We start from the raw sequence: 7,828 nt of genomic DNA on the forward strand, positions 1-7,828 counted from the left end.
GACCAAAGCCTCTTCTCACACGGAGAATGTTTTGAGCATTAATCACTACGCTTGCTCAATGCGGGTTGGCGATTTCAAACTCATAATTAGAAATTATAAGCCCAGGTTTCCTCACGTTGTTTTACTTCATCGTTTGTCAGTGATGTCTAAATAATCTTAGAAAGTACTTATTATAACTTGGAAAAAGTCACATTGGTACTTACCGTTGGTAGGTTTCGAGCCCTCTCAATTATTTATATTGAATGTCTTTATCACATCACATTAAATATACCTAATAAAAGTTATGTGTACGACATATAAGTTTGTGTAGAACGATATTTGTTTTTATTAATTGGGCAGGATTACATAAATATATGTCTAGTTATATTTATGTAATTTCGGTATTTTTACGATTTAATTTTAGTTATAAGGTGGGCACTGTCTGATAATGCATTTATTTATTTTAGATTTTAAGACTGTTTATTTAAGTTTCAAAATAAATTATTGCTCATTGCTTATGTATTTATTACATTAATATTAGGTATTTAAAATAATTAATTTATGACTAATAATGTACAAAGATTTTCTTGAATAAATACTTAGAAATTAATTTGTTTTTCATTTTATAGGCAATAACGTTTATAATCTCCAGAAGCAGCACCGGTAGACAGAGACAATGGACCATCAATTGCAACGAATCTTATATACCTCTTTCGCTTCATCAACAGTCATCAGTCTTGTCGTGTGTGTGTCGGTCTTTATAAGTTTATTTTTTAATTTTTTCCTTCTCAATATATCCCGCCCGTCTTTAAAATAGGTCCTTCTTTAACATATTCAAATTAATAAACGAATCTAGAACGAAGAATTCGGTTTTCCAATAAGTTCTTGACAAATATACCTTCGATACCTTCATCCGCAAGTTGAGAACACTCCACAAAGGTAATGCAAAGTTTACATGGTCAATTTAAACAGACGTCTTCATAATCATAGTTTCCTGGTAGTTCCTAGAACAAATACCGAAGTTTCCCTGTTATCTCTCTAGTGGAAGCCATGAGGGTACTGCCCAAAGCATTTGTTCAGAGCCTAAAGTAAAAACTTTTATTACTTGTTGAATTTCCCCCTTTGATCTTCGAAACTAATTTGATACCGGTTTCTTCCTATCTGCTGATATTGTTTGATCAAGGAACTGGTGGTAATCTTTGGAAGTTCTGTGTGAATCTTGTATCGTTTGATCGCCATTCGGATATACATAATTGAAACGTTTTGATAGGACTTTTGTTTGTCCATTTTGGAAGTTCTATTGGATTGGTTTGTTTGGTTTTATGGAGTTATAATTGGTTCATTTGATGATTGGTAAGATTAAGAACGTTTTCATCGTCATATTTATCTCAGATGATGCCTGATTTGGAGCTGCGGACTACCTAGTGTTTTTACCGGGGCTCCGGCTTGAGAAGCAGGAGTAGGAACGGGGTAGTTTTTAAGAGCCTGATAGTCCTTCTCAGCTCGCCCAAGGTGGGAGAAGTCATTGGATGATTATATTATCGATCTTCAAAAGAAAGTTGTCGTATTTATTGAAATTTTCCGTTTTCGGGAATTGTCAGTGCAGCCCACAAAGCACGATCACCTCATCTGTTTAGAGTACCTGCCCTTATATTTTATGTTATAAGGTATATATTGTAGTAAAGAAAATGCTGATCACACATCTTAAACAAACACTTCCACAGTTAAATAACATTTCTCCCCAGTCACACACACACAAAACGACAATAAAACCCATCGCTCACCTAATCACGATGCTTTTAACTCCAATAACTTAACACATTGGTACCAGGCGAACATAAACTGGGTGCATACATCGCGACTCCAGTTCCACGCCATAAACATTTACTGCACATTCCCAACCTTTTTATTGACTACCTATAAATAAAATGAAGTATCATTTGAGTACCACTTCAGCTTTATGAACACCTGGTACCCTTTACTTATGTTCTTTAATGTATTTTATTTTGTAAGCACCTACGCTTGGCATTTTCTTGAGAGTCCTAGATCTTATTACGGGCTTTATTATATTGGTGCTAGTAAACTTAAGAGATGCTATTTATTCTAGATATTTTCCAAACGTTATTTTTGTATTCTTTGCAACAGGCTTCTTTAGTCCAATTTTAATTATCTGTGACTTTGCATGGCGTAATGTAATCGTAATTAAAATGATGAATACTTTATTTTAAGGGAAAATCCATCTTATGACTTTTCTCGCCCATGGTGTGGCAAGAGGGAGTGTCAGACTCTTACTAACTTAAAACCACACCGTTCCTACTGCCTTTCGAGACATACCCCCCGTAAGCCGCAAGGTAATCCGCAACTCCGGATCAGGCATCATACCTACTGGGCCACATCTGTGGTGGTTTGATGCTTTTTAAGGCGCGTGTGGAACATGACGCGCTGTACACGTGGGTCTGGTTCGTGTGTCGCAGTGGTTGGGCCATGAGCATGTTCGTAGCCTCATGCGGCCCGCCTCTTCCTAAGTTAACATGACTATACCTAGGATCACCAAAACAACTTACCACTCATCTCTACTATAAAATTCTTGTTAGTGTTAATATAATATCAACAAAGAGGACTTATCATCCTCATCTTTATCAACCGTAAGACTACTGAAGAAAATCCTCCCACTGTCCTTCTCAATTAGTTCAAAGAAAGACTATCACGTAGTTTATTTTTACCAAACCGATTTTTACGTCAAACCACAATTAAATTAAAAGAAAAGGAAATATTATTATAACATCGAATTTCATTTAAACAGAAGCAACAAAAATCACGAATCAGCCAAATTAATTTTCTTGGAACGTTTCATCCCCTTTTGCTGTCACGTCACTAGCAGTTTATTTTAAACTGAACTGATTGTGTTGGTAAAAAAAGGTGAACGAAAGGCATTTTTTTTTAATTGCTTTAAGTATAAATATTTGGATAGTTTCCATTACAAGTTTTATTGTCTTTAGCAGCAGCTATAACAGTGTTACTTTTGTCAATATTTTACCCATTTTTATCATCACGCCTTTTTGTCCCCGAAGGGATAGGCAGAGGTGCACATTATGTCACTTAATGCCGCTATACAATGAACACCCACTTTTTACCATTTGTGTTATAAGTCCCATGTAATAGGGGGTGAGCCTATTGCCATATACTGGACACAATTCCAGACTCCGTGCTACTATTGAGAAATTTTCGAAAAACTGAAAAATGCCCACCAATACTTTGCACGACCCGGGAATTGGACCCTTTGTCCGGCAGTCGCACTTGCAACCACTCGGCCAACGAGGCAGTATTTTTTGCCATTTATATAGGGGTATATTTATGTTAGACTCTTAAATCTCCTAAGTCCATCGTGCAACACTGTCTTTGAAATGCACCAGACACATCTAAGAGCTCTAACTCAAAGAAACTGCACTTACATCTCACAAAAAGTAAGTAAGTACTAAGTAGTATAAGTTTATAGCAAACCAACACATTTCTCCGTGAAACCACAACTTTTAAACCTATAAAGAAAATAAAGTTTACGTACTAAAAATATAGTGATGTTTATTACTCTATAAGAATGTTAAAATGTGTCTCGAGTGACCACTCGCGGTCGTAGTGATGTGGCAATAGTTCCGGGATCCCGGGATTTCACTGAACGCGGGAATCCATTACTCAGTGTCAAAACGTCAGTGTTATCAATATGGAAGATGTCATGCAGTAAATTTTTGGTGAAAAGTTATTAATGTTTCCATGAAGCTGCAAGATTTTGTTAAAAATCATTTAAAAATGTAGGTTAACACGATGCGAAGTTTTCAAACTGAATGCTTACTGTATAAAACGCTCATAATGGTAATTATTATGGGTGAATCCAATTTTACGGTCACTTAACCAGCGAGCGAGGTACAGTCATTACGAAAGTTAAATCTACTATCTAAATCTGCAAGAGGTTTTTGGGAAATTCCGTCTAATATTAAAGTGGTGAGTAGGCACTATTAAAACTTGTTTGATTATAATACTCGTTGTATTTTATCTCTACGTCTGGGCAGCACCCCAGGCTCCAAAAGCAGGAGTAGGAACAGAGTAGAAAGAGTCTGACACTCCCTCTCGCCTTGTTCAAGTTGAGAGAACTCATTGGTCGATTTTCTCCCCTTAAAAAAAACACAGTAGCAAGTGTTCTAAAAAAAAATAAAATAAATTCTACTAATTCTTAACAAATTTCGCAAAGTGGAAAAACACATAAAGTTATACAAACACTAGACCACAGGTGCTCAAATAAAGTGCGTCAACTTCTGTGACACAATGTACTTAATTAAAGTTTCCCAATCAGTGAATTCATATGAAATCAGGATATTACCAAAATGTGCTCCAAATATTGTGAAAGTTTCAAATGATGTCACAATCCCGTGGTCTCCTTTATATCTTAATACGATAGATAAGCAGTGGCCACTTTTATCAATTAAAATATCTGTTATTCGTAATAAAGAGGTCCGGAATTCCCGGGTCAATGAAAAAGCCGGGACCAAAAAAAGAAATGGACATCACTAACAGTATTTTTGTAACTTTACGACTTTTACTCAAGCGACCCCTGACTTTTATACGATCTAAGACGTGATTGTGCTTTGAGGAAACTGAAATTTTATACTTTGGAGCCTTTTTATACAAAGGTCGTAATAAAATTGTTGAAGAAATGGCTTTATGGTTTTGATATTCAGTAAAAGTTTGCGTCTAAAACTATAAATGTTGTTGAAAAATACATTACGCCTGATTCTTTGTAATAGCAATTTGTGTATAAAACAATGTTGCTATTTATTATTTCTCAGTTGCGTAATGGAAACTACGCATAGTGTTACATTATTTATCGTTGCTTTTGTATCTAAAAGGTGTGTTCATAAGTGTTCCTACATAATGAGAGGTATTGTTGTGTTTGAAGATTACAATAGTAAATAATATAAATTATTGATTATGAGATTTTTAAGAAAGAATTGTCTTTTATTTAAAAAGTTGTCTTTTTGAGAGTGATGTATTTGTGAACCACTTTATGCAGAGTGAATTCAATGTTTATTTATCTTCTTTATGTTCTCAAATTGAAATAACTAATCCTCAAACACGTCACTACTTCCCATTAAAGCTGTGGCAGATACTTTTAGAATACACTATATATACTTTCAAGCTCTAAAAAGCGCTGGATGATAAGTAGAGTAATAATAACGTCATAGTGTTTAAATATTCTAGTAAAAAGTCATAGCAAAACCAGCAATGCTTTAATTAATTTAACCACACTCTTCTAATGGCAACAACAGTGCAAGCGATTCTGATCTCTAAGCAAATCCTTTGACCTATTGTATTCAGTACAACTCAGGACAGTATCCAACTAGATTCCTGTGAAGTTTCTACAGTGCTAGCAAAGACACAATGGTTTCTGTCCCAACTGGGTGTAAAGCCATACTACTGTAGCCGTGATTGCAAATTCCTTAAAATTTGTTCCTTGTTTCTGTGTAGGAAACTTTGATACACACAGACAGATAGGCTGATGAGCCTAAACTATCGTTTACATGAGTCTTCTCAGACCAGTACCTATTAACTTTTTTAAGTGTGGGAGAGCCATGCTTCGGCACGAATGGGCTGACTCGATCGGAGTGATACCACACGGCATCATAGAAAACTGACGTCAAACAACGCTTGCGTTGTGTGAGTGAGGTTACCGGAGGCTCAATTACCCTTCTTCTCAGTCTTCTCAATCCCCGATTTCCCTATAACCTATAAATTCCTAATCCCCAAAAGGCCAGCAATACACTTGTAACACTTTTTGTGTTTCAGTTGTTCATGGGCGGCGGCGATTGCTTACCATCAGCTCATCCTTCAGCTCGTTTACCGGCTTACACCATACAACTTTCATATTTATAATATTTGTGTTTAACTTTACCCATCTACAATGACCCAAAAGTTGGCAATCTCCAGCCTCCCTATGTATTCATCAGGTAGTAAGCATAAAAGCTTTGAGTATGTTACATTGTTCTGCGCCATTGTGACAGAGCCCGCTCTAACAGCCCACCATACCATGTTCCTTTATTTTTACGACCATTACACGTACTACTATGAGCCTATTTATTTTTCTCAGCTGTGGTTCGCTTCGTAATGTGTGTGTGGTTGAAATGAAGAAAATGTTAGATGTTCCGCAGTTGTAAGATTAAAATTGTATTAACTGTCTATTGCTATGTAATGTCAGATATTGGTAGTTAATTGTAAGTCTCCTTTTTTTTGAGGGTGGAAAAATCATTCAATCACGTTCCCCGCCTTGGGTGAAGCGAGTGTTAGACTCTTATTTATTAGGAAGAACATGATTAAGTTATGAAAAGTATGCTACGCGGTTGTTGTACATAGTGGCAAGCATGAGGTTTGTGTTAAATTTTCAAGTGCTTCATTATTCATGGGTTTTTCGATAAAAAATATTCTCGAGATTATTTTCTATTACTTACTTATGTAAGTACTAAGAATACAGCCATTTTATCAGGTTAATAGAAGTAGGCTTCTTTTGTTACTTCCTAAAATCAAATAAAGATTTTGTCAATATTATATTTCTTTTTACACCTTACCATACACTCTGATTTAATCCTGTGTCGTAGGTGGGTTTACAAGCATGCACTTTCACTTACACATAACACCTAGACCCGGAATAACATTTTAAGGATCATACAAAGAGTTTCTTTGTTTTCAGTTGCCCAGTCACCGCGCCAACCGAGACAATTCAAGATTGTTACCTCAGTTCATCTATTGATGGTTATAGATAGCCTCTCTAAGGTCGAATTGTGAGCCAAAACTATCACTATATTTGCTATTAATATTATGTTATAACAGCTAAACTATTTTAGTGCTTATAACTTGTCATATTGTAATAAATAACATAACTTTTACTTTTCTAATCACACTAGATTATAACTCCACAAACAATATAATTCACAAAGTAAATAATAGCTACTCTACCATTATAGACTACTTTGACACAGCATTATATTCTGCTACTCAACTGAACATCATATTTTTATAACGTATGAGAATTTTATTGCTGTTTCTAGTTGGTGCCTGAGGCTTTTTTGCTCGTAAAAATATTACTTCGTTATCTTTCTTGATGGTTTGTTGGTATGAGCCACGATCTTTGAGCTTGGGTCTGTCTTGGTATCGCAATGTGAAAGGGGTTCAGGGTTTAACCACTTGATTAATCTTTGATACAAGATAAAAATGTTTATTGACCAGACTTGTGAACCAATCTGCCTCTAAGTATTGGGTACGAGTCTTAGAATTTAAGGTTAATAGTTGGAATCACAAAACCTAACATAAAACCAAACAATAACAATGATTCATTGTTCAGCCTGTGTCTATGCGCTGATAGTTTAGAAGTCGATATCACGAATAGTAAACAAAATAATACTAAAATCTGAGTGTAGATTAACTATGTACAATATAGGTAGTATCGGTAAGACATAATTTGGTTACGGGCTTGTGGTACCGACTTCTAAACTAGCAGAGGATGAGAAATTTTCGAAAATTTCTCAGTAATAGCACGGAGTCTGGAATTGTGCCCGTTATATGGCAATTCTCTCACCCTTATAACACAAATGGTGAAAAGTGGGTGTACATTGTACAGTGGCATTACGTGCCGTAATGTGCACTTTTACCTACGACTTCGGAGATAAAAGGCGTAACGATACACAGAAATAATGTCTAGATGTGAGATCTGTTACCAACTCAGACAGTCAATCAGCTCTTGCGGCACCCGCGTGAAGAGTAGTAGAGACTTAGTACCTACTCTAGTGTCTACCACACTGCTGAAAAT

This window comes from Spodoptera frugiperda, chromosome 13 (genome assembly GCF_023101765.2).
Source record: "Spodoptera frugiperda isolate SF20-4 chromosome 13, AGI-APGP_CSIRO_Sfru_2.0, whole genome shotgun sequence".
NCBI lineage: Eukaryota > Metazoa > Arthropoda > Insecta > Lepidoptera > Noctuidae > Spodoptera > Spodoptera frugiperda.